Below are 25,072 nucleotides of genomic sequence, written 5' to 3'. Positions count from 1 at the left end.
GGGGGGGGTGCAAGGTGGAAGTTTCGCCTAGGGCGCGAAACTTCCTTGCACTGGCCCTGCACGTACATATGTTTCATTTCCCTGTCACTGCAGAATAGACCCACACAAAAAGTAAACTTTCTGACCACATACAGGAAACAGTGAAAATGACTAGATACATAGTGCTGCCAAATGGACACAAGTGAAACTGAGAAATGGGGAAAATGCTAATCTTTTTTGTCAGAGTAATTTTGTGCCACATCTGACAAAAGCATGCAAAAAAAATTCGGAAGTTGTTGACGTTCCTTTACACACAAAAAAACCCATGCCACTGCCCTCAAACTGATGTACAGAGTACATATATACAGGAAACAGAGTATGCTGATAAGGAAACAGCCCTGTTGGACACAGTGACATCAACCTAGATTCTTGCCAAGGGCACACACACTGAGAAAACTATGGTGCTCTGTTCACCCAACACCAGAGCACTCCGCGTCCAGCATGTAACAAACTGCTGATTCTGACCCAGGAAAACATTAGCAAGAGCTGCTGACTCCCCAACTCTTCAGGCTTTGGGGCAGAGCAGAGCACAGCGGAGCAGCAGCATTGTGGATGTAACCTTTCTGTTGCCTGGAACTCTTCTTCAGGGAGAGAGCCTAGAACCTCCTGCTTCTCCCAAGATTGTTCAAAGATGCTGAGATTGGCAATGAAAGGACTGAGGAAAAGAGTGGGGGAAGACAACTGCCAAGCAGACAGAGGACTTTGGGGCCCAATGACTTCCTGCTAGGAGGAGAGTGGGTTCAAAACCCTCTGACAGGTATGTTGTAGACCAAGGATATTATACAAGTTAAAACACTTCCTTTGATTCTGTACACTGCCTTAAACTTTGGCCAACAGATGACCATTTTATAAACACCCTTTCCCCCCGCCCACCAGGCAATGGTTTACTGCAGTTACACTCTGAACCAGTCAATATTTGCCATTTTAAAGTAGTTTGTAATTTTGGCTTTGTTTTAAAATTAAACAATGCTTGTTATGTCTTATCTAGAATTGAAAAGACACTTCTAAAACTTTGCTCAATGTTTTGTTAGTTTTCAGTAAGCGTCAAACACTAAGAGGACTTTACAGATTCCTCAACTAGTTAACCACAAATGGGTTCAGTAAATTATGAAAGCTAAACAAGAGATAGTGAGGTATATTTATTTATATTAAGAGTGAGGGAATGTTTTTATTACGAGCAATTAAACAGCAACAATTTCTACTGCTTAGCAATGTTTCTGTCAGCATAAAGACAAAACACTCACCCCACTCATCCAAAAATACTGCCACAACAGAAATGGCAATACCAGCTGTTGGCTGGTATCTCCAGTGGTAGAAAAGTTGTGCAATGTTATATTGACTTCATTTTAATGCATACACAAAAGGGGACAGAGAACAACTGCACAGGGAAACAATCTCAATTCCCAACTACTGAGAGTCCAATGTCACAACATTAGTGTTCAGTTGCCATAAGAATTCCATGGCAAAAGAGACACTAAATTGGGTTAACTTTTAAACAAACAAAGACATAAGAAGCTATATTTTCCAAGATATTTAAGACCTATTCACTTGCCAAACAATTGATAGTAGCTCAGGTAAATTCCATAACTAGAAGTATTTAACTAAATACTTAATTCACCTTAAAATTCACTATCCTATGTGCTTGAAGTAGCCTGCAATCTCTCTTCTGTCCACCTTTGGGGCTTCAAAGCTCTCAAGGTGCACCAGAAATGGGCTGCCTCCTGCACATCTTACAAAAACACAAAAGTCCAATTCGAAGTAGTCCCCTACACATTTTCGAATGTAAATGGAAGATGAGTAACAGCTGTACTATGTAAGTTATGGACTCACTATGTGCAAAAAACAATTTACCATTTGAAGAACCCTTTACAAGAATAATGACAGAACAATGCAAAATGTATGGACAGTATGCATTTTTCAGAGGCTCGTAACTTGCTCTAATCAAAACTAGTTTTCTTCTCAGTGCAAGTAATTTCCATGTCAAATATCAACTTTTAATCCATTTTAACCACAGAGCTGTTCAGAATTGCAAATGTTTTTCTGATTGAAAAATATACTTTCTATTAATAACAGAACTGTTGTATTGCAAGTTTCAGAAAGTTCTAAGCAAATGAAAACAGGGGATTAGAATGAAAACTGCTATGCAACCTTTACTATAATCAGTGGTGGCTACTTACACTATGATTCTTTGAGAGTCACAGAGAAAATTACTCTGCAGACCATTAAAGATTCACAGCAGCCCTTTAACTTAAAAACAAATCTCTATAGCCCGAAAAAAAATTATATGGCACTGATTAAGTAATTTGCAGGCTTACATGTGCTTGTGCTTTGTCATATACATGAGAGGCCAATTAAAATATGTATTACTGACCACAGGTCTGCAGTTATGAGGAGTAATATTACCTTCCCAGTTGCTAAGGAACTGAATCATCTCTTTAAGTAGTTTAAATTTTATAGGGACTGAACACATTTGGGAGTTTAGAAAAACTAGACTTCAGAGAGGTGTATTAGTTATTTTATTGAAAATGTATGTCACTCATTGACATTAATGAGGATTAAAACTTAACATCTTTGAGGTGATTCAGGTTATTGTAATTTTTTATTTAGAATTTTAAACTACATTGGATAGATTACTCCTACTCCATTTAACTTGTGATGGCAGATTCCCCAAGAGAGTTGTATGTTCTCAGGGGCTGCCCATGGGTGCTTTATTGATATCTTTTTGTGATATAAACATGTTGAGAAAAATCACAAGATATTCTGTATTTAACCACAAAAGGCAAAGGCCATGAGAGTTATATGTACTAAACAAAGGTTTTTTTCCCTCCTGCTCCTAACTGACTGAAGATTAATTGAGTGCTGAATGGTAAACAATGTTATTTACATTTGTCCTATGCTTCTCTCTGATATACTCTGATATCCGTTATATATATATATATATGGATATTCCTTATTATAAGATTACTTTTTTGGTCTAGATAAAGCACTTCCATTTTATTCTCCTGTATGTTTAATTTTTCAAAGTACTTGCAATATTTATTATATGTATACAATATCTAGTTGTTACCAGTTATCGTATTAGGTTGTTGGTCCATTTCCTAATTCAGTAGTTTATATCTTTACTTTAAAAGAGATCTCTGCTGGTTACTCTGGCTTGGTAGGCTTTGAGGAGGATGCTTGCTACTGAAATATCAGCCTGACAGACCTTTTTTAGCACCTATTAAAAGGTAGTCTTAAAATATCAAAGATGTTTTAGGCTCCACTTACACTCTGGGTAAGTTCCATTTAAGTTTTTAAATTATACCAATAGGTTTAAAAGATTATAGGTGTGGTATAACCTTTTTTTGCAACAGCTTATTCTGTACCCTGAATATAGTTTTTCTATTTTAAGTTACTTTCGCTTTTTTGGGGTGAGTGCATTGGTTACTCTCCCACTTCCCATTTTCTGTATGGCTGGGAACAGCTCCCTAGTAATGGGCTCAGTCCTGCTCCATGGCAAAATTCCCACTGATTTCATTAGGAGCAGAAGCTATCCCATAGAGAATATTTACTTTTAAACTTTCTTTAGCCACATTTTAACTGTAGAATTTTGTAAACATTCTCATCTCCAGTAAATAAACTTGACATCAATTTTAAAAAGTGTGTCCATTTTTAATCCTACATTGTTAGAAGCAACATCTCAGATTGCTATCATTAAAAATAGAGAAATATTCTTTTAATCTTTTTCCAGTTTGTTTTCTTTGTGTACTTAACTGCATTTTCACAAAAATAGAACCACTTCACTGTAGTCTCAGTCAATTTGTTTATGTGGGTCTCTCCACTTAGAAAGAGAGAAAGATAAATCCTTTTTAAAGAATAGCAAAATGAGATTGTAAAACCACATCAGGGACAGATGTTGAACCTGAAACTAACTTAAAAATACGTGTTTTTTTAAATCACAGTCTAGATATTTGGTTGACAGTGCCGTTTGAACTACACGAATTTTTAGGCCAAACAGGTATTTAGTACAGAACATTAAACACCTGGGAGACAGTCAGTTAAGAAAATAGAAATACTAGTTTTTACTACTATTGGTTGTATAGCTGAATTTCAGTACAGAGGGGATGCCCTTTTAACTAGTTACCTTAATCTTTCAAACTGCTCTTAAATTTAGTGCTAATTTTTTATTTCATGCCTGATTCAAAGGTTATGTTTGCATAACTGTTGAAGAACAGAGCCACATACACCAAGCTAGGAAATTTTTGTTTATTTTAAGTGTCATAACATTGGCCTGCTAGCAGGCCAGAGTTCATGTTCAAAGACCCACCAACAGCAGATCCCTGCACATTATTATATATAAATGGCCAGTCTTCACCACACACAGTCAACACATTTTTTCCAAGTGAGGCCTCCCTCCTTTGGGAGAGATATTACATTCAACATGAAGCTATATGCCTCACTTACACTCCTACAATAATAAAAATTAATACTTTTACTTCCTTTTACACACAGAGAGAGAGCAAATCATTCCTTTATCCATTCAGCGCTAACCACACACCTCTGTGCAACATGGGACAGCAGGAATTATAAGTTTCTATTTGTCATAGAACAACAGCGACATGTCACTCAAGGTATGTCCTTATATGATAAGGTGTATTACAGTCAGTGGCAATCTTGCTGTCAAATCTATGCATGCTGTTTTGAAATATTTATTCTTCTGTCAAGTGCTAAGTGGACAACAACAGTCAAAGACGTCTGAAGAATGTGAATGAAGATGACCAAAAAAAGACAGGCCATAGCGGTAATAAACTTCCAAACATTGGATCCATCTGGGGGTGGGAGGGAAGGATGCCACAAGCATAAAACCTCACGCTGATTAATAACTTCAGTGTACGAATGGATCAAGCTTTTCTCGCCATTGGACACCAAGCTAATCAAATTACTGATGCTTCAGAAAATCCAAGTCCCATGGAAAATATTGGTCCCTTTCTGAGCATGATCCACTCCCCTCTCACCACCAGTCCTTGAATGGTGAGCTCTGATCTCAATCCATCCCAGCTATACGAGGGATTGAACACAACATGTCCCTCACCTCCATTTAACCATACACTTTCGCAAGAACTAATTGTCCAAAGTAAAGCCAGGAACTTACACAGACAAAAGTACCTTCTGACAGTAGCTTTTCAATTGTTCATTTCCACGTTTGGTATGTATAACATAAGAGGACGGACAAGTCACCAGAAAACCATCAATATCCTGACACAGCCCCCCACCAAAAATAATTAACAGACCTCATATTCATGCAATCCAATCTGCCAATCCCAAAACACACCCACTCCCTGGCAACCCAGCCCGTCAGCTCCAGTGGGTACCTGCAGTTCCATCCATCTTCAAGAGGGCAGGTGTGACAGATGAACTGTGGAGTAGAATGCAAGAGGCTAATCCACAGCTTCACAAGAGAGCTCAAATGGCTTCACTAGCTGCAAGGAGAGCCAAATGGGGAATCTGCCACTAAAAGAAGCACACTGATTGGCCCTTTCCTCCCTCTTCCCAACCCTCAAGAACCCAGAACTCTTTTCAGCTCTTTCCCATGGGCAACATCTGCTATAAGAGACAAGAAGGGTCACAGGGGTGGGGAAGGAAGTGGTTCCCTCTACATGGCCAGAGCAAGTCAGGTGCTGTGCATAAAACCAGGATATTACTGTCAAAGGAAGACCTCAAATGTCTATGACAAAAAAATTCTATTAATCTATTAATATATTTTGACACCTGGACAAAATTGTTCCCTTAGTGAAAAAGGGAATGGTTGAACAGGCATTGGTTATGCGCACATCACCCTAGTAGATAGGTGACTTCAGAAACATTGCAGTTCAGACATTACCTTTAAAAGCTATAATAGATCTGTTACCCTACCATAGTTTTCCATGACTGTTTGTGCTGCACACTGATTTCTGTTCCAGGGAGGTTGGCAGTCTTGTGACTACACTACCACTTATGTCAGTATAACTTATGTCATGCAGGAGTCTGAATAAGCCACCCCCTGAGCAATAGAAGTTACACCAACCTAAGCAGCGGTGTGAACAGTGCTGTTGGCGGGAGAGCTGCCCCGCTGTAAGCTCTCTAGTGTAACCATAGCCTTGGTAACAGAAAAGCAGAGCGGGAAGAAGGTTTTATTTTTGTTTGTTTTTTTAAGGGTGCTGTGAGATGGGGAAGAGATTTTGCAAACAGAATAACTCTGAATTTTGAATAAAGTGAAGTGTCCCTTTACGAAAAAGAGAAAGATTAAGTAAATTGTATTTTTGTTTGTTTTTAACACAATACAGAAAGTTGTGTTTCAATAATATTTACAATTTAGACTTTGGGTTGTCCTTCTCAATTGTCCATTTTCACCAGTACATCAGAAATCATTATACGATAAATCAAGTTTTCCCATCAACCTAACTGCTTTATCAACAGATGGCCCCACACAATGGAGAGAGCTCTAAAACTGGCAATTCAAACCCACAAAGATCACTGGAGTCAAAAGGCACATGTGGCTAAGTGTCACATTACTATTAAAGCCCAGGAAGATAAAGGATTTTAAATTTAGTTTTAAAATGTACATTTCGCAATTTTAGTGTGAAATACCTTCCTAAAATAGCCACAGAAGACACTGCCCTCTGGAAGGGGGGGAGCAGAGAGAGTCAATCTCACAGAACGAAAACTCACAAGTATACAGAGACATTGAGCTTTTCCAAATTTTGTTTCAGCAGAAACAAAAGTCAGTTGATGGTTTTCATAATGAATACATCTGCAGGCATCCCCTTATCTTAGAATTGTGTTACAAGTTACCAGGAACTCTAGAAATCCATGTGCACTAAATTCTTGTCTCTCAGAGATCTCATATCCTAGATTTAAACAAAAAACAAAATAAAGGTGTTTTGCACCTTTTTGGTTGCCAAGTTAACCTTCAGACTCCTTGTTATCACTACATGTAACAGTTTGTAACCAGACAGAGACAAGGGTAGCTCTCAATCTGTTCTGTGTCCACAGACCACAGGGTCAATGCCACAGCAGCTAGTCACATTTTGCCCCTACTAGATAGAGGGCTTCCCAGTGAGGAAACACCTCTGATTGGCTGCCTTTCCACTCCACTGCCTCTTGTGGTAAGGTAGAAAATCAGAGGTGTTTCACATGCTGAGGGGGCTTCTTCCTCACTCAGCAAACGGAGCAGGCAGAGCTCTCTCTCTCTCTCCCCCCGCCCCCACCCCGCCCTTGAAGATCTGGGAGTGTTCCTGAAATGCTCTGCCTCACAGCTGGCTCTGCAGTTCCTACTCTGGCTCCCATCACCACCATGCCAGGCTGCCATTCTCCCACACTGAGCACTGGGACTGGAAAATAAAGACATTCCTCCAACTCCCCCACAACACAGCACACACACCAGACAGGAGTGACAGACTCCTAGCTGTCCCCTCCAGCCTCACCCAGCACCCGGAAAAGAATCAGAACTCAAAGTAAGACAGAGCAATAGGGTAGGGAGCACCAGCAGTATCTGAAGACAGTTAAACATAGTATGGATAGTAATGCTAACAAAGAACTTTCTATTCAACTGGTCTTTTTAAAAAGATCAGTTACCTCTTGTATCTTCTTTCCTTCCCTGCCTTTGATCTACTTTTCTCTTTCTAGATCATGATCTATTCTTTCTTGCATTGTTTACCATGTCTATTTCCTCTTTTCATTCTCTCTCTCTCCATCCTCTTACCCTTTGTTGAGCTAATTCTCCTCCAAAAAAACTCACCTCCAAATACCATGCTTCTCTATTATAACTTTTCAATCACCCCTGTCCACCCACATGTATTCACTCATCCCCTCACACATCAGTTGCTGACTGTCTGGTAAAATTTTGTGGACTATCTGGCTAAACCTAGTTGCCAGGCCACAATCTAAAGGGACCCTTCTTTCTATCCCTACCCCCTTCTTCCCTTCCTCCATTGTTTAGAAGCAACCTCGCCTGCTGGAAAAGAGAGTTGCTGGGATTCCTAGCAGGATGCTGGGCTCAGGTGCATCAGTTGGCATCTGGTAAACATGAATCCATGGCCCAACCTCTCAAGCAGCTAGAAGGAGCATTCCTCTCCTCTTTTTGCTCTCCACCCTAAACCAAGAGACTTCTGGCAGCTTCCTTGGTGATTGGGAGATCTTCACTACATTCCTGAGCCTCCTAGCTTTGGTAATGGGAGAAGAGGGTGCCTCAAGCAGCCTCTTCATCCCCTAGCCTCAGTGTTTATTGCTTTGCAAAACTACAGAAGAGGGAAATTGACCAGATTATTGTCAATTTCACAGCAGGACAAGATTTACCTAACAGCAGCAGAACTAACTTTCTCTACCTGTGGCATCCAGCAAACCCTTATTCAGTGATCTACTAGAGGCCATATTAGGCTCTAACTCTAGGAAGTGGTTTCAACACAGGTGAATTAGAGTACTGAATCAATTCCTTCTACTTTGCTCATAAGTTTTTCAGAAGCCTTTTGTGCAGAAAGTATCACACACAGGTGTCCACATTTGGTTTTTAAGTTTCAGATTAATAATTTGCAGGATCATCTAAATACAGCGTAATATACGCTCTCCATTTCCTGCATTCGCTGGTTACCTTAGGGCTGCTGCTTTTTAAAAATATAAACAATAGTAACCTGTACTTATGTTCACATGCTGGGGGAGAGGAAAACATTATAAAGGCCTGGTCTACACTAGGCTTTTATGTCGAATTTAGCGCCGTTATATCGAATTAACCCTGCACCCGTCCACACCAGGAAGCCATTTAGTTCGACATAGAGCTCTCTTTAAATCGATTTCTGTAATCCTCCCCAACGAGAGGAGTAGCGCTAAATTCGAAATGGCCATATCGAATTAGGCTAGGTGTGGATGGAAATCGACGCTAATAGCTCCGGGAGCTATCCCACAGTGCACCACTCTGTTGATGCTCTGGACAGCAGTCCGAGCTTGGATGCTCTGACCAGCCACACCCCGGGAAAATTTGAATTCCTTTTCCTGTCTGGGCAGTTTGAAGCGCAGTTTCTGTTTGGACACCGTGGCGAGCTCAGCAGCAGTGGCAGCAGTGGCAACGATGCAGAGCTCTCCAGCAGAGATGGCCGTGCAATCCAATAGAAAGAGGGCCCCAGCATGGACGGATCGGGAAGTCTTGGATCTCATCGCTGTGTGGGGAGATGAGTACGTGCTTGCCGAGCTGCGCTCCAAAAGACGGAATGCAAAGACCTATGAGAAGATCTCTAAAGCCATGGCAGAGAGAGGCTACAGCCGGGATGCAACGCAGTGCCGCGAGAAAATCAAGGAGCTGAGACAAGGCTACCAGAAGACCAAAGAGGCAAACGGACGCTCTGGATCCCAGCCCCACACATCCCGTTTCTACGAGGCACTGCATTCCATCCTAGGTGCGGCCGCCACCACTACCCCACCCCTGACCGTGGACTCTGAGGATGGGATATTGTCCGCGGCCGGTTCCTCCGACATGTTAGCGGACGGGGAAGATGAAGAAGGAGATGAGGAGGACGAGGCAGTCGACAGCGCTGGCACCGCTGATTTCCCCGACAGCCAGGAGCTCTTCATCACCCTGACAGAGATCCCCTACCAACCGTCCCCCGCCGTTACCCCAGACACAGATTCAGGGGAAGGATCAAGCAGTAAGTGTTTTAAATATCTAAACATTTATTTACAACATAACTGGCATATTTAAAATATTAACAGTAGCTAAAGTGCTTTAAAACAAGTAAACATTTATTTACAACAAAACAGGAAGATTTAAAATATTAACAGTGGGTAAAGTGCTTCAAAACATGTAAACAGGAAAGTCAAACAAAAGGGGAATCTGTGCAAAGTGTATCATGATTAGTCTGTCTTTGGGCGCCTCAATATGTAGTCCGAACCATTTTCAAAAAATTTCACAATGTTCGCTTCATGATTATAGTGCCCAAAACCCTGCAGTCATTTGTCCCTCCAAGGGCACCTAAGCCAAGAACTGGTCAATGTAACCGGGGATAGAGGCGACATCCTCCAGGGAGAACTCCTCATAGGTCTCCTGCAGGTGTTTTTCCAGCCTCATGAGCAGGTTCCTGGGCAGGGAGAGCTTATTAGGCCCCCCGTGGTAGGACACGTTTCCCTGCCACAACGCCAGCAGGTACTCCGGGATCATGGCCTTGCAGAGCATTGCAGCAAATGGCCCCGGTTTCTGCAGGCTGTCCCGGAGCATCTTCTCCTTCTGGCTCTCCGAGACCTTCAGGAGGGTGATGTCTGGCATGACTCCCTGCTGTGAATTAGGTAGGGGAAAGTTAGTATTGGGACTGCTTGCCCGTCCCTTTACAGAACTGCAACCGCCGGTTTACAGCCACGCGGTTTACAGCCGCGAGGGGGTGGGACAGGGCCAGAGTTCATGCTTGCAGGATTGCTGCCAGCAGAGACTCGCATTGCTTTCTATGTGAAAGGAGGCCAGTGCCACTCTTAAAGTTTTAAGCGGCCACAAGTCTACGGCTTACCATGTTTGCCAGCTAGACAAAGTCCGGTGTCCAGCCCTGCTCTTCAGCTCGCCACAGCAAGACCGCAGGCACTGTAGGCGAGGGCCGAAAATTCGACCTTGTCCTCAGTGCGCGTGTGATAGGTGCTCTGCATGGTCTTGTTCACAGAGAAAGACTATGTTCTCTGTTCACAGATACATTGCTCTGTCTCAGGAATCCACTCCCTTTTTCCAATTCCCACAGCCACATCTGCCCAGAGGCTAGCGCACATTAGGAGGAGGAAGAAGAGGACACGGGAAGACATGTTTGCTGAACTAATGGGATGCTCCCGAGCACAGGCAGCCCAGCAGACACAGTGGAGGGAGAACTTGTCCCAAATGCACCGGGCAAACATTGAACGGGAGGAGAGGTGGCGACAGGAGGACAGGCAGGCTACTCAAACGCTGCTTGGACTAATGAGGGAGCAAACGGACACGCTCCGCCGCCTTGTGGATGTTCTGCAGGACCGGAGGCAGGAGGAGAGAGCCCCGCTGCAGTCTCTCTGTAACTGCCCTGCCCCGCCACCAAGTCCCATACCCCCCTCACCCAAAGTCCAAACACGGAGGGGTGGAAGGGGCCGTGAAAAATTTCACTCCACCCCTGCGGACTGCTCTACCACTAGAAGGCTCTCATTCCCCAAAATTTGAAAAGTCCTTTCCTACCCGCCTCACACAAGACCCCGTCCAAGTTTCACCCCCCCGTTCCATGTGCGGTTGTTAATAAAGAATACGTTTCTGTTCATTTCTGTTTCCATCCTCTTCTTTTGGAGGGGAGTCTGTCTGAAGGGGGGGGGAGGGGCTTGGTCATTGGACAGGACAGTCACCTTTAGCAGGGGGCAGGTGCAGCAGCAGGGCACATATACAGTGCAGTGACTAGTTATCCTGGTCAGTCTGGGAGGTGGTTTTCATGTTCTGTGTGGTGGGGGGGGGTGGTGTTGCTCTGTGACTTGGTGGCGGGGGAGGGCAGTTACAGATCTTATGCAGCGGTCCTTACCCTGGATCACAGAGCCGCGCAGCAGGGGATCTGTAACCCTCCTCCCCCTGCAAGACAGTCACATAGCCGACACATACACGCAGTCCCGGCCAGGAGGGCTGGCAGGCTCCGTTGAAACAACCAGTCCACCACCGCGGAGCCTGTCATTCCTGGAGTTTAGAAGCATCATTTGCATCACAACCCTAAACCCGCCCCCCGCCACAGTCTGCGTCCCAGGTTTAAAACATTCCCGCGAAAACAGTAATAAAGACAACGGTGTCCATTAACAAAACAGAACAGATTTTATTTTTTGGGAAGGGGGTGAAGGGGGTATGTGATTGGAGAGGATAGTCGACGGCAACTGGGTAAAGAAATGGGGGCAAGTTCTGCTTCTGTGTCCACAAACTTAAAAGTCACTGAGTACCCTGCTCAGCCTTGAAACTGGCTTTCAAAGCCTCCCGGATGCACAGCGCGTCCCGCTGGGCTCTTCTAATCGCCCGGCTGTCTGGCTGGGCGTAATCAGCAGCCAGGCTATTTGCCTCAACCTCCCACCCCGCCATAAAGGTCTCCCCCTTGCTCTCACACAGATTGTGGAGCACACAGCAAGCTGCAATAACGATGGGGATATTGGTTTCGCTGAGATCACAGCGAGTGAGTAAGCTTCTCCATCTCCCCTTGAGACGGCCAAAAGCACACTCCACCACCATTCTGCACTTGCTCAGCTGGTAGTTAAACAGTTCTTTTTCTGTGTCCAGGGCGCCAGTATAGGGCTTCATGAGCCAGGGCATTAGCGGGTAGGCTGGGTCCCCGAGGATCACTGTAGGCATCTCCACATCCCCAACAGTTATCTTGTGGTCCGGGAAGTAAATACCTTCCTGCAGCCGTCTAAACAGACCAGAGTTCCTGAACACGCGAGCGTCATGAACCTTGCCCGGCCATCCGACGTAGATGTTTGTAAACCGTCCCCGATGGTCCACCAGTGCTTGCAGCACCATTGAAAAGTAGCCCTTTCTATTGATGTACTGGCTGGCCTGGTGGCCCGGTCCCAGGATAGGGATGTGAGTCCCATCTATAGCCCCACCGCAGTTTGGGAATCCCATCGCAGCGAAGCCATCTATGATGGCCTGCGCGTTTCCCAGGGTCACTACCTTTGACAGCAGTACCTTGACGATTGCCTTGGCTACTTGCATGACAACAACCCCCACGGTAGATTTGCCCACGCCAAAGTGGTTCGCGACTGACCGGTAGCTGTCCGGCGTTGCAAGCTTCCAGAGGGCTATGGCCACTCGCTTCTGGACAGTCAGGGCTGCTCGCATCCGGGTGTCATTGCGCTTCAGGGCAGGGGACAGCAACTCACAAAGTTCCAGGAAAGTCCCCTTCCGCATGCGAAAGTTTCGCAGCCACTGGGATTCATCCCAGACCTGAAGCACTATGCGGTCCCACCAGTCCGTGCTTGTTTCCCGGGCCCAGAATCGCCGTTCAACAAAATCCACATGCCCCATTGCCACCGTGATGTCCTGGGCGCTGGGGCTCGTGGTTTCTGACAGCTCTGTGCTACTCTCCGACTTCAGGCCCTCACGGCGGTGCCGTAGCCTCCTCGCCTGATTTCTCTGCATCTGCCTCTGGGAAAGGTGTATGATAAGGTGCGAGGCGTTGAGAACGGCCACAACTGCAGCGATGGTCGCAGCGGGATCCATGATCGCAGTGCTGTGGCGTCCGCGCTGTCACTGATCAAAAAGTGCGCGAACTGATTTCCCGCCGGCGCTTTCAGGGAGGGAGGCAGGGCGGTAGTGACTGACGGATGACGACAGTTACCCAAAAGCACCCTCGCCACATTTTTTTACCCAGAAGGCATTGGGGGCTCGACCCAGAATTCCAATGGGCAGCGGGGACTGCGGGAACTGTGGGATAGCTGCCCACAGTGCACTGCTTCCAATGTCGACGCTTTCCCTGGTAGTGTGGACTGACAAAGTCGAATTACTGTCCTTAGTGTAGACACACACGTTCGACTTTCTAATATCGATTGCACATATTCGATTTAACTAAAATCGAACTACTCTCGTAGTGTAGACATACCCAAAGACTCCAAACAAGAAAGAAAAAATTGGCCAAGTTTTGGGTCTATGAACCTTAATCTCTTACTATTTATTTGATACAAGTTTTTCCTTCTTATAGCCATTAGTTCAGTTTAGTCTTTCCTATTAATAATTCTCAGTGCCACTGTAGAAGAATAAAGGGGTAGAAATAAGGAGAGGGAAAGGACGACAGAGTTTCCAAAGCATATCTGTGGGCTGGGGTAGGGAAGCTTGCACTGTTCCAGACCATGCTGTAGATGGATTAATGCACTCTAGTGCTGTTAATCTGGCACCTCTCACAAGCAATTAAAAATAACAGCTTTCTGCTGATGGTACTGAAAAATAAGCACCTCTTTGTTATCCATTGTCTGAATACTGAGAAATATGCATTGAATTGTTTCAATACTATTGTACCCACTACCTCACCTTTCTGCTGAGCTTCTCTAATTGTCACCTTCCCCTTCTCCCGCCCACCACACCCACTCTTTCCCTACATCTGGTCCTCTTGCCCAATGGCATAGGAATGCTGCTTATGTCCACTCCAGCAAGGTTCCCTCTTCCAGGGAGAGGGAAAGGCAGAGATTATGAAGATATTTAGTACTGAAATGAGCAGCACGCCTACACCAAAGCAGTTAGAGGCAGCATAGTATAAATGTGGGTTAGGAAAATAGTGTAAAGGAGCACTCTGCCCCCACCCCCAAATCCCAAAAAGCCTTTGACACTCTAAGCCTTTGCCTTCACTTGGCAAATTCTGGATATTTGGGCTCTGTCTCTTCAGCCTTCAGTTTGTTTACTGAATTTTCTGTCTGCTTGCCTACCTTTAAACCCCATATGTAGATTGCTTTCATTCCAAACTGTGGAATTGTTAATTTCCTTGCAAGTTTTTCCATTAGGACAGAGAGGATCCCATCCTTTCCTCTTGTCCACACTATTCCCAAGTCAATTTTTCCTGCTATTCTGTCTAGACCAGGCTTGTATTTTAGTTTTTTTGCTTTAGAAGTACTCTCGTCAGAAGTTGCCAAGTGCATCCATCCTTTGACAGACTGTTAGAATGAAACAATGCTTTTCATCACCACCACAAGGTTACTAGCATGATCAGAACATGCCATGAAATAACCACAAGTTTAGTCACCAACACAGATCGTAAACTTTCCCTGGTGAGAAGGGGAGACACAGGTTACCAGTTTCTGCAGGATTTATGCCTTCATCAAAAAGAAAATTATGTTTCTTGTCCTTGTGGCAGTAAAGATTAGATCTGAGGCACATCTGGATGGTTAACTGGTATAATATTGTCTTCTTGAGTCTGCAGACAATTCCAAGCAATAACTGAGCTGAACTAGTCAGCTTTACAGCTGCTCTTCAAAGCTTGGGGACAACCGTGAAAGTGGAAAGAATCACGTAAATTTTACTCCGCTTCTTAGGAAACTAAGTAGAAACATCAGAGGGGCAGCCAACGAAATGGGTATTCATCCATGAAAGCTCATGCTCCAATACGTCTGTTAGTCTATAAGGTGCCATAGGATTCTTTGCTGCTTTTCCTAAGTAGAAGCAAAATCTGGACCTATCCAAGGAAGAGCTCCGCTGTCAAAGGCTCAGGAGAACAAGCATCATGTGCTAATAACCTGCATATGGTGTTTCCTCTAAGGCAGTGGTTCCCAAACTGGGGTTCGTGAACCCTTGGGGGTTTATGAAATGTTACAGGGGGTTCTCGGAAAAAAATTCCCTAATGGCGGACAAAGCTGTCCATAGGGACCCCGGGCAGCACAGGGCCAGCAGCCCAGAGCCTTGGGGACTTCCAAGAGCTAAGCAGATCAAAGCAAGCATCTCTATCACACTGAAGAGATTTAAACTTCAAGATTCCTTATAAGAAATGGAAAGGGAGGTGGATATTTTTTGCTGTTTTTAAAATTAAATAGGCTGCTAGTGTTATTTTTAAATGACTATGAAGAACAAATTTAAGCTTTGTTGTAACGTGCATTGTTTGCCTGGACTGCTCAAGACCTGAATGCTTGTGTAGGAGGAACTCTTTGAGTTGGCTTCTTAAATACCTTCATGCTGTTTCACATCTGATACTCCTTGATGAAACATAGGAGCCAGAGGCACCCTTTTTTTCTTGCCACCCCTCCCCCACACACACACACACACGCCCCTTTTTTCTACTGGTGCCTCTGAGAGGAGCCTTGTCTTATAACAGGCTTAATCAAAAGTGAGACAAACTACAAAAGTGAGATCTTGGAAGTGTGTTGCTGTTTTCATAATGTAATAAAAATACTGTAATGATAAATAATAATTCATAAATAGTGTGCAATAAGCATGTCATAAAAACAAATTTTATATTTTCAAGATCACTGCTTTTATAATTTATGCTGAGGTAAGGGAGAAAATCCCTGGAAATATTCATTTTTAGGAGGGGGTTCACGAGACTTGACATTTTGGTGAAGGGGGTTCGCGGGCTGTTAAAGTTTGGGAACCACTGCTCTAAGGGTATGTCTACACTGCAATTAGACACCTGCAGCTGGCCCATGCCAGCTGACTCCAGCTCAGGGGCTCCAGCTAAGAGAGTGTTTAATTGCAGTGTAGAATTCCAGGCTCTGTCCCCAGCCTAAGCTCTGGGACCCTCCCACCTCATAGGGTCCTACAGCCCAGAAGTCTACACTGCAATTAAACAGCTCCTTAGCCTGAGGCCAAGTTAGCAGACATGGGCCAGCCACTGGTTTTTAAATCACAATGAAGGCATACATACCTTAAGAGGGAGCCTGTTCAGTTGGTTAGAGGACAGGCAGACCTACAGGGGATCCAAAGTCAGAGAGGACTGGAAAAGGGGCTCCACACTAACCAAAGCTCCCTGCAGCGAGGGCAGGAGCAAAAGCCTTTGGAGACCGGGGGGGTGGGGTGGGGGAGAAAGACTCTTAAATGGGAATTAGGAGGCCTGTAGTAGTAGCCCGGATCAGGCAGTGCAGACAGGTACTGATGGGAGTTGACACACTTGTTTAAGGTTCAAGCTGGGAATTCCAGGGGGAGGGGGATGTTAAGCTCCCCTTCTATTGTCCTGCAGACACAGGGCACAATGGTGAGCCCAGGAGAGGTGCCCCTAATCAAAAAGGGAAGGATTACTAGACTGCTGTTTAGATGAACTGCATTCTTTTAATAAATAAGATTGCAGAAATGACGTTGGACTTGCACAAGTATCGCACACAATTGTGAAAATCCTAAGAATGGGGGAATGGAGACAGGGGCAGGAGCCTATGGCAGCTGAGAGGAGACCGGGTTACACCCACCGCAAGAAAACCTGGAGGATCCACGGGAATAAAAGAGCAGAGCTTCCCCACCCCCCCCCAAAAAAAAAACCAAAACACACATCTGCCTACAAACAATAAGGCGGTTGGGAGATGGGTTTAATATGGAACCTACATACACCCTGTGGTGGGGAAAGAAAACAAAAGTTCCAATCCAGCATCCAGAAACGGATCAAGGGTGCTTCACATTTATCGAATACCAAAACCTGAAGCAGAAGATGGGAGCTCCAAGCAGAATTCAGAGACAGCCCCCTGGCAGGAATCCCAATGCTCTCCATAACACCTGTGGATTTAGATTGTGGCGAGGACCTATATAGCCTGTTCCCATTAGCATCAGTACAAAAATAAAATCTGCACTTCTGACCATCTGATTCTGGGAACAGTGAAGCACAAATTAATAGGGCTGTTGATTAATCGCAGTGAACTCACGCAATTAACTCTAAAAAATTAATCGCGATTAATCGCAGTTTTAATCGCACTGTTAAACAATAGAATACCAATTGAAATTTATTAAACATTTTTGGATGTTTTTCTACATTTTCCAATACACTGATTTAAATAACAAAACAGAATACAAAGTGAGCACTGTGTACAGTGATCACTTTATATTATTTTATTACAAATATTTGCACTGTAAAAATGATAAACAAAAGAAATAGTATTTTTCAATTCACCTCATACAAGTACCGTAATGCAATCTCTTTATCATGAAAGTGCAACTTACAAACGTAGAAATTTTTTTTGTTACATAACTGCATTCAAAAACAAAACAATGCAAAACTTTAGAGCCTACAAGTCCACTCAGTCCTACTTCTTGTTCAGCCAATCGCTAAGACAAACAAGTTTGTTTACATTTATGGGAAATAATGCAGCCACCTTCTTATTTACAATGTCACCTGAAAGTGAGAACAGGTGTTCGCATGGGACTTTTGTAGCCAGCATTGCAAGATATTTACATGCCAGATATGCTAAACATTTGTATGCCCCGTCATGCTTCAGCCATCATTCCAGAGGACATGCTTCCATGCTGATGACACTCGTTATAAAAATTATGCGTTAATTTTTGACTGAACTCCCTGGGGGAGAATAGTAGGTCTTCTGCTCTGTTATACTCGCATTCTGCCATATATTTCATGTTATAGCAGTCTCGGATGATGATCCAGCACACGTTCGTTTTAAGAACAGTTTCACAGCAGATTTGACAAAACACAAAGAAGGTACCAATGTGAGATTTCTAAAGAAAGCTACAGCACTCAGCCCAAGGTTTAAAAATCTGAAGTGCTGTCCAAAATCTGAGAGGGACAAGGTGTGGAGCATGCTTTCAGCAGTCATAAAAGATCAACAGTCTGATGCAGAAACTACAGAACCCGAACCACCAAGAAAGAAAATCAACCGTCTGCTGGTGGCATCTGACTCAGATGATGAAAGTGAAATAGCGTCTGTCTGCACTGCTTTGGATTGTTATCGAGCAGAACCCCTCAGCAGCATGGATGCATGTCCTCTGGAATGGTGGTTGAAGTATGAAGGGACATATGAATCTTTAGCACATCTCGTAGGTAAATAACTTGCGATGCCAGCTACAACAGTGCCATGTGAAAGCCTGTTCTCACTTTCAGGTGACATTGCAAACAAGAAGCAGGCAGCATTATCTCCTGCAAAACGTAGGACTGAGTGGACTTGTAGGCGCTAAAGTTTTACATTGTTTTATTTTTGAATGAATGCAGTTATTTTTTGTACATAATTCTACATTTGTAAGTTCAACTTTCACGATAAAGAGATTGTATTACAGTCCTTGTATGAGGTGAATTGAAAAATACTATTTCTTTTGTTTTTTACATCATAAATATTTGTAATCAAAAATAAATATAAAGTGAGGACTGTACTCTGTGTTGTAATTGAAATCAATATATTTGAAAATGTAGAACACATCCAAATATATTTAAATAAATGGTATTCTATTTTTTTAATCGCATGACAGCCCTACAAATTAACCATCGTTGCCCTTTACTGCTGCTTTATGATAAAGTGTCTTGAAGTTTTTAAGAAAATGTTTTCTGTCTGAGCTTTACATTAAAAATATCAGGTCTTCATGTCTAAGGATGTAAGCAGAGCTGTTACTCCCTCTCTCTCCCCCGCCCCAGTTTGGGGAGGGGGAGCTGCAGATCTGGGCTGGGACATCACTACTGTGGTCCTCCTAAAATAGTGCCGTCGTCCCCCAGCAAAGAGTGGAGAAGACATGTAGCTGATATTTTAAAAGGTAAAAAGGTGGAGGGAATGAAATAGTGTGTCTCCATATTCATAAAGAAGCAGCAACGCTTTTGCTTGTCCTGTCATCTTTTAGAAGTCAGAAAATTCCCCAACTCTTGAAACATAATTCACTAAAATGTTGTTTTTCATTTCAATTTGTTCTTTGTTAACTTAAAAAAAAAAAAAGGATGAATGAAATACAAGGTAAGATTTATAGGAAGATTTGGCATATGAGCTGCCATAAATAAGATCAGTGCTCTACTGCCAGACTGTTTAACGTCCCCCAGTGTGTAAGCATTTGTCCCGTTTCTGACAACATGTAGTCTGAAATCAAGAGGTAGATGTGCTATACCAACCAGATTGCTCTACAGTTACACAAAGCTGTCCTGCAGACTATGTTCCACTTTACCTTTCTTTCACTTTCCTCGCTGATTGCCAAGCTACTCCACTTCTGATATTACTGCTGTTGGGGAAAGATGAGATCAGAAACCAGCATGGAGAACTTCTGTTCCCACAGAGCTCAGAAATTTGATGATCTCAGAGGATTGTGTGAAAGAAGACCCTTGACATCTTCTGTACATTGCCAGCAGCCCTTTATGAGTATGCAGCACAAAAAGTTAATGGCTCTGCTGAGGTTTCCAGTGTCTCTCCCCACTTCCTCTTCTCATTTGCCTGCCTCTCTTCTCCCATCCTCCTACAGAAGCACATGGCCCAGAGATGTATACTTGCTCTCCTAAAATGATTTTGCTTTACATTAAATTTAACAGGGCTAATGTAAATCTCTAGCTAAACTCAACCACCTTAAATCCATGTTCTGTCCTCTCTTCTCTGGTCCCTATTTCCTCCTCATAGATGTGATTTGAAGTGGGGCTCTTACTTCAGAAAAAGTTAAAAGGCTTCAAACCAGTGAGTCCCTGTGCTTCCTCTTGAAGATATTTTAATAAGAGTTCCTTCATCTTCTGCTTAATCCTGTGAAAAAATCATAATCCTCTTCATAGTATCCATATAGAGAAGAAGCCATTAAAATATCCAATACACGCCAACAATTAACATGTAGTTTCCAGCAACATCTTCTATTCTAAGTATGGGGGGAAAGTGTGGTTCTCTAAGATACCATGGTGCGGTAACTGTTGGAAAATTCTGACTTGAATTTTGACCACTGTATATTGCTATGGGAATAACTGTGATGGTACAAAACAGTACGTTTTACTACAGAATCAAGCCAAAAACACTATGCTTCATAGAAGAACACTATTATAAAGTCACATTTTTATAATCAGAAGGAAGACTGGAGATGGGGGAGGATAGCTCAGTGGTTTGAGCATTGGCCTGCTAAACCCAGGGTTGTGAGTTCAATCCTTGAGGGGCCATTTAGGGATTTGGGGCAAAAATCTGTCTGGGGATTGGTCCTGCTTTGAGCAGGAGGTTGTACTGGATGAGGTCCCTTCCAACCCTGATATTCTATGAAAATAAACAGAGGAATTTTATTATGTTTTAATACACTTAAAATTGGCCCACTTTTGAAGTCCAATTTAACAAATGTGTCAGATTCTGTTTACATCCTAGCAAAACTTGGAGAAAGCCTTGCCTTTGATACAGGACTTGACAAAGTGATGATTCACCCAAGGAAGGATGGGCAGCCTGTTGCCACCCTTAATTCACAATTAACAATAGGATAGCAGGATATGGTAAAATCATGACTCAACACTAAAACTGAAAAGTCAGCCACTTTATTGGACCTATGATGTTTGCCAGTGGTAATTTCTAACCTGCCTTATTTCAAACAACCATTTCTTTCCAATACACAGGCTAACAGCTCTTGAAGTATATTTTATTTAATATTCCATAAGCTCTTGGGGACAATGACCAGGCCTTATCAACATAGTGGTGTACCAAGCATGCTGTCAGACAAAGAGTAAGTGCATATATGTACACAACTAAAATACCAATGATTATTTTAAGTGTAAGACAAGGAACCCCTAAATGCTGTATTTGTGCCTTTACAGCAGTGTTTGCCTGATCATAAGAAGGCCCCGCTAATGGTAGCCATTGTTTCTGAGGGGGAGTCCTAGTCACTTAGGAAGGAGCATTATGCCCTCCTTAAAAGCCACAAGCATAACAGATGTACAACAGTGCATCCTGATATATCACAACTTAATATGCACAGGCAATTTTTATCATGACTGGTCTGCCCTTCAAGATTCATGTCATACCTAAATTACAGTCCATACATTTGGGACATTTCCACAACTGTCCAGGTCTGGAAAGCCCTTCCCAAATAATAGTGACCTCTCCTAAAGCTTATTTGTTCTTGGAATTTAAAATTCCATTCTAAGATAATGACAATCTCCTCCCACAATCGTCCCTCATACATGTATCTGTATAAAAATTAGTCTAAGCCATCCATTTGAATTAAATGAAGCTTTCCACACGAGTTAGCTGCTTTAAAAAACAAAAAGCAGATGTAATGATCTCTCCAGAAAAGCGCACACACACTGATTTTAGATTTTTTAAAATCTGGAACATCTTTATGTTTATGGACACCAAAGCTCATGGTTAAATTAGGCTTCCTAGAGGTCTAGAACCATCCACTACTTGCTAACGAAAGCCATGACAAATCTATATCATTTCAAACTAAATACTTTTATTTGTAGGAGTCATCTCTGGAAGGGATTTCCAATGCAATGTTACATATTGTGATTCATGCATTTAGCAATCTAGGGTTCTTTTAGTGGTTTTTCCCAGACATTCCTTAGAGTGGGTTTTTCGCTCTAGTGTCACGGTTGAAGTTAACCCTATGGATACAGTTTTGTAACAGCTGCCTCTATCCATCCAGCCTAAGTCGCCACAAATATATTTGCCTCTTCCCCTCCTTTTAAGAATACAGAGCCTGCAAAGCAGTCTGCTATGTGAGTACCAGGTGGGATTTGATCTCAGAAGCCACAGCCGGACTGTGTGGCATAGTAACAACATGGCAACGATTAGGTAACTTGTTGCAACAGTAAATATTCAGCCACATTCTTCACAAAGGAGCAAACACCCATGGGCGCTGAAAACACACAGCCCTTTGAACAGACGACTCATTACAACTCACAACCCCACCTCCCCCGCGCACACATACACATCATGCACCCCAGGGTCTGGAGAACTCTGATGCAAGTCTCCTCTGGTTCTCAATCTGGTTTCAATCCCAGCTGAATGAATCCCATCTCCGCGGGGAAACAAGAGCCGGGACACACACAATCCCTTTCACCAAGACTAAACAAAGAGGGCAGGCGGAAAGGGGGGTGAGGGGCAGCTCCAGCTCCCACACAAACACCGCTTCACCTGGAAGAGTCCCGCCTGCCCAGCGCCGCTCCGGGAGCTTTGTCCTCCCAAGCTCCGCAGAAGTGGCTGTGCAGGGGCGGGCCCCCCATCCGCATGTGCATGGAAAGCCAGGTCGGGGCAGGAGGCAACAGCGCGCCTCCCCCAACCAATGCCGGTCCGTAACCTCTGACCCCGTTGCCCAAACCCTAAAACCATCGTTCCCCCTTGTTCCCTTCTGGGCCCCCGTCCCCAGTTCTCCCCTGCCCCAGCCCCGGCACCGGCCGCGTTCTCCCCCGCAGCAGCCCCTCAAAGCAGCGCTGCCCGCCCCGGGACGCACCGTACCTCTCCCCTCCGCGAGCGGGTCCCTCCCGCAGCCCGGCAGCCGCTCTCCGGCTCTGCCCGACCCGTGCAACTGAACTGGGCGCCGGCCACACCACGCCACGCCACGCCCCCGCCCCCTCTCCCCCTCGGCACAGGGCGGAGGCAGCGGGCGGCCGAGGTTGGGAAGGGGCTGGGACGCTCCCAGCACCTCCAGCCGCCGCCCGGCCCGGCCCGGCCCGCCCGCGGCTCGCAGCGCCCCCAGGCGGCCTGACTCTTAGAGAGAAGACCTGCTCTAGACAAGGGCTGCCTGCCAGCGTGTGGCGGAGGCTCAGGGCCCTGGGGTCTCTCACTGCTGCTAGGTGCAATACAGCAAGCAGGGCCGGGGCAGGGCATCACAGCAAGCTTAGGTTTACCTCCAGTGACCATGTGTCATACAAACAATGAAATACCAGATTTGACCTGCTCCTTGAGGTGGAAGTCTCAGGCACAGCATCAGATTCTTTTATATCAGCGGTTCTCAAACTGTGGGTCAGGACCCCAAAGTGGGTCACAACCCCATTTTAATGGGGCACCAGAGCTGGTGTTAGACTAGCTGGGGCCCAGGGTCAAAGCCTGGGGTTGGACTGGCTGGGGCTCGGGTTGGTAGGGCTCAGGCTTTGGCTTCAGTCCTGGGTGGCAGGGCTCAGGTTACAAGCCACCCATCCAGGGCTGAAGTCCTTAGGCTTCAGTTTACCCGCCTCCCCCCCACACACACACACCCAGGGCAGCAGGGCTCGGGCTTCAACTTTGCCCGCCACCCACAACAGGGGGACTTGGGGGGGGCTAAGGTTTTGGTCCCCCCTCCTGGGGTCATGTAGTAATTTTTGTTGTCAGAAGGGGGTCACAGTGCAATGAAGCATGAGAACCCCTGTTTTATACTAATCTAGCAGAGATGACAGGTTTCTAAAAAAATAAGGACCGAAGCTTGCACCTATTGAAGACAGTAGCAAAATTTCCATTAACTTCACACGGAGCAGGAACAGATCCCCTGCTTGGTGGAAGAAATAATTTATTCCAAAAAACAAGGCCTGATTCCTAGAGTCTTTTACCCAGGGAAAACATTCACTGAACTCACCTGTGCTCAAATCCAGTTTAATCTGACACCATAACAGCTCAATTCTGACTCAGATAAATACATTACCAGGAAAACAAAACCACTTCCCAGCAGAAAGAGAAAACAGGCCATGCAATTGGAAAAGTATTTAGGCCTAAGTATTGCACTAAGACTGCCTGACAGAATACCCCAAAACAAAGTTTCACATCGGTTGCTCTTTCATAAAGAATGGTTAATAGATTAACGCTGGATTCTTACTGTATGAATACAGTTAGGCTTTTTAAGTCTACCCAAATAATATGCAAAATAAAGGGAAAATGATGAACAGGTGTATAAAAGAATTGTAATGTCGAAAGCCGCACAAAAGGAAGTGAATGGGTTGTGGGACTCATTCTCTACTAATTTCCACTAGTGTAAGCCTGAAGTAAATCACTTACTTCAGTGGAATAATAGTGGTGTAAAAATAGAGTGAAAAGCAAATCAGACTGTATTTTCTAGTTAAATCTAGAACATGCCACCTCCATCTGAGGTGACTGAAAAGAGTTGAACTACTCAACTCTCTCCTGGCTGGGGCAGTTTTTAAATAGGCCAGATTCAGTTTTATGATGACCTAGTCTCAGTTAGATGGCAAAGATAGAGTAGATTACAAACACATTGAAGTAAACCATAAGCTTCTGGTGAGCATGCTATAGGAATCCTGTCTCACACCTCATTGGAAAGATGTCACATTAGCTGTGGTTTCAACACCATCAGAATCACATAGTAAAAAGAGGCACTAATGTATTTAAAAATCTATTCATGTTAGAACAGGGGTTCTCAAATGGGGGGGGGTCAGGACCCCTCAGGGGGTCACAAGGTTCTTAGATGGGGGGGTCATGAGCTGTCAGCCTATACCCCAAACCCCACTTTGCCTCCAGCATTTATAATGGTGTTAAATATATTTTAAAAGCATTTTTAATTGATGGGGGGGGGTCGCACTCAGAGGCTTGCTATGTGAAAGGGGGCACCAGTAAAAAAGTTTGAGAATCACTGTGTCAGAATACCTTTCATCTCCTACATTCAGGGCCGGATTAACTCTCCTGTGGGCCCAGGGAAATTAGATTTGGGGGGGGGCCCTGTATACAAGTCTTTTTCCTGGGATGGAGTTTGGTGCAGGAGGGGACAGGGGATTGGAGTGGAAGAGAGGGTGCGAGGTTCAGGCTC

General features: G+C 44.3%; 1 protein-coding gene across 1 annotated transcript in view; it reads right to left on the bottom strand.

Annotated features, from left to right (window-relative positions):
- MYO1B (myosin IB) overlaps window positions 1-22,853 on the bottom strand; it is a 194,932-nt gene extending 172,079 nt beyond the window's left edge. The window contains exon 1 of the mRNA XM_026647749.2: window positions 22,798-22,853. The gene's annotated coding sequence lies outside the window, so the exon portion shown is untranslated. The remainder of the gene's footprint in view (window positions 1-22,797) is intronic.
- Window positions 22,854-25,072: the final 2,219 nt, after the last annotated feature.

This window comes from Terrapene carolina, unplaced genomic scaffold (genome assembly GCF_002925995.2).
Source record: "Terrapene carolina triunguis isolate 2854851 unplaced genomic scaffold, T_m_triunguis-2.0 Scaffold62, whole genome shotgun sequence".
Taxonomy (NCBI): Eukaryota; Metazoa; Chordata; order Testudines; family Emydidae; genus Terrapene; species Terrapene triunguis.
The sequence above is the reverse complement of the archived record's forward strand: the minus strand, read 5'-3'. Positions and strand labels throughout refer to the sequence as shown.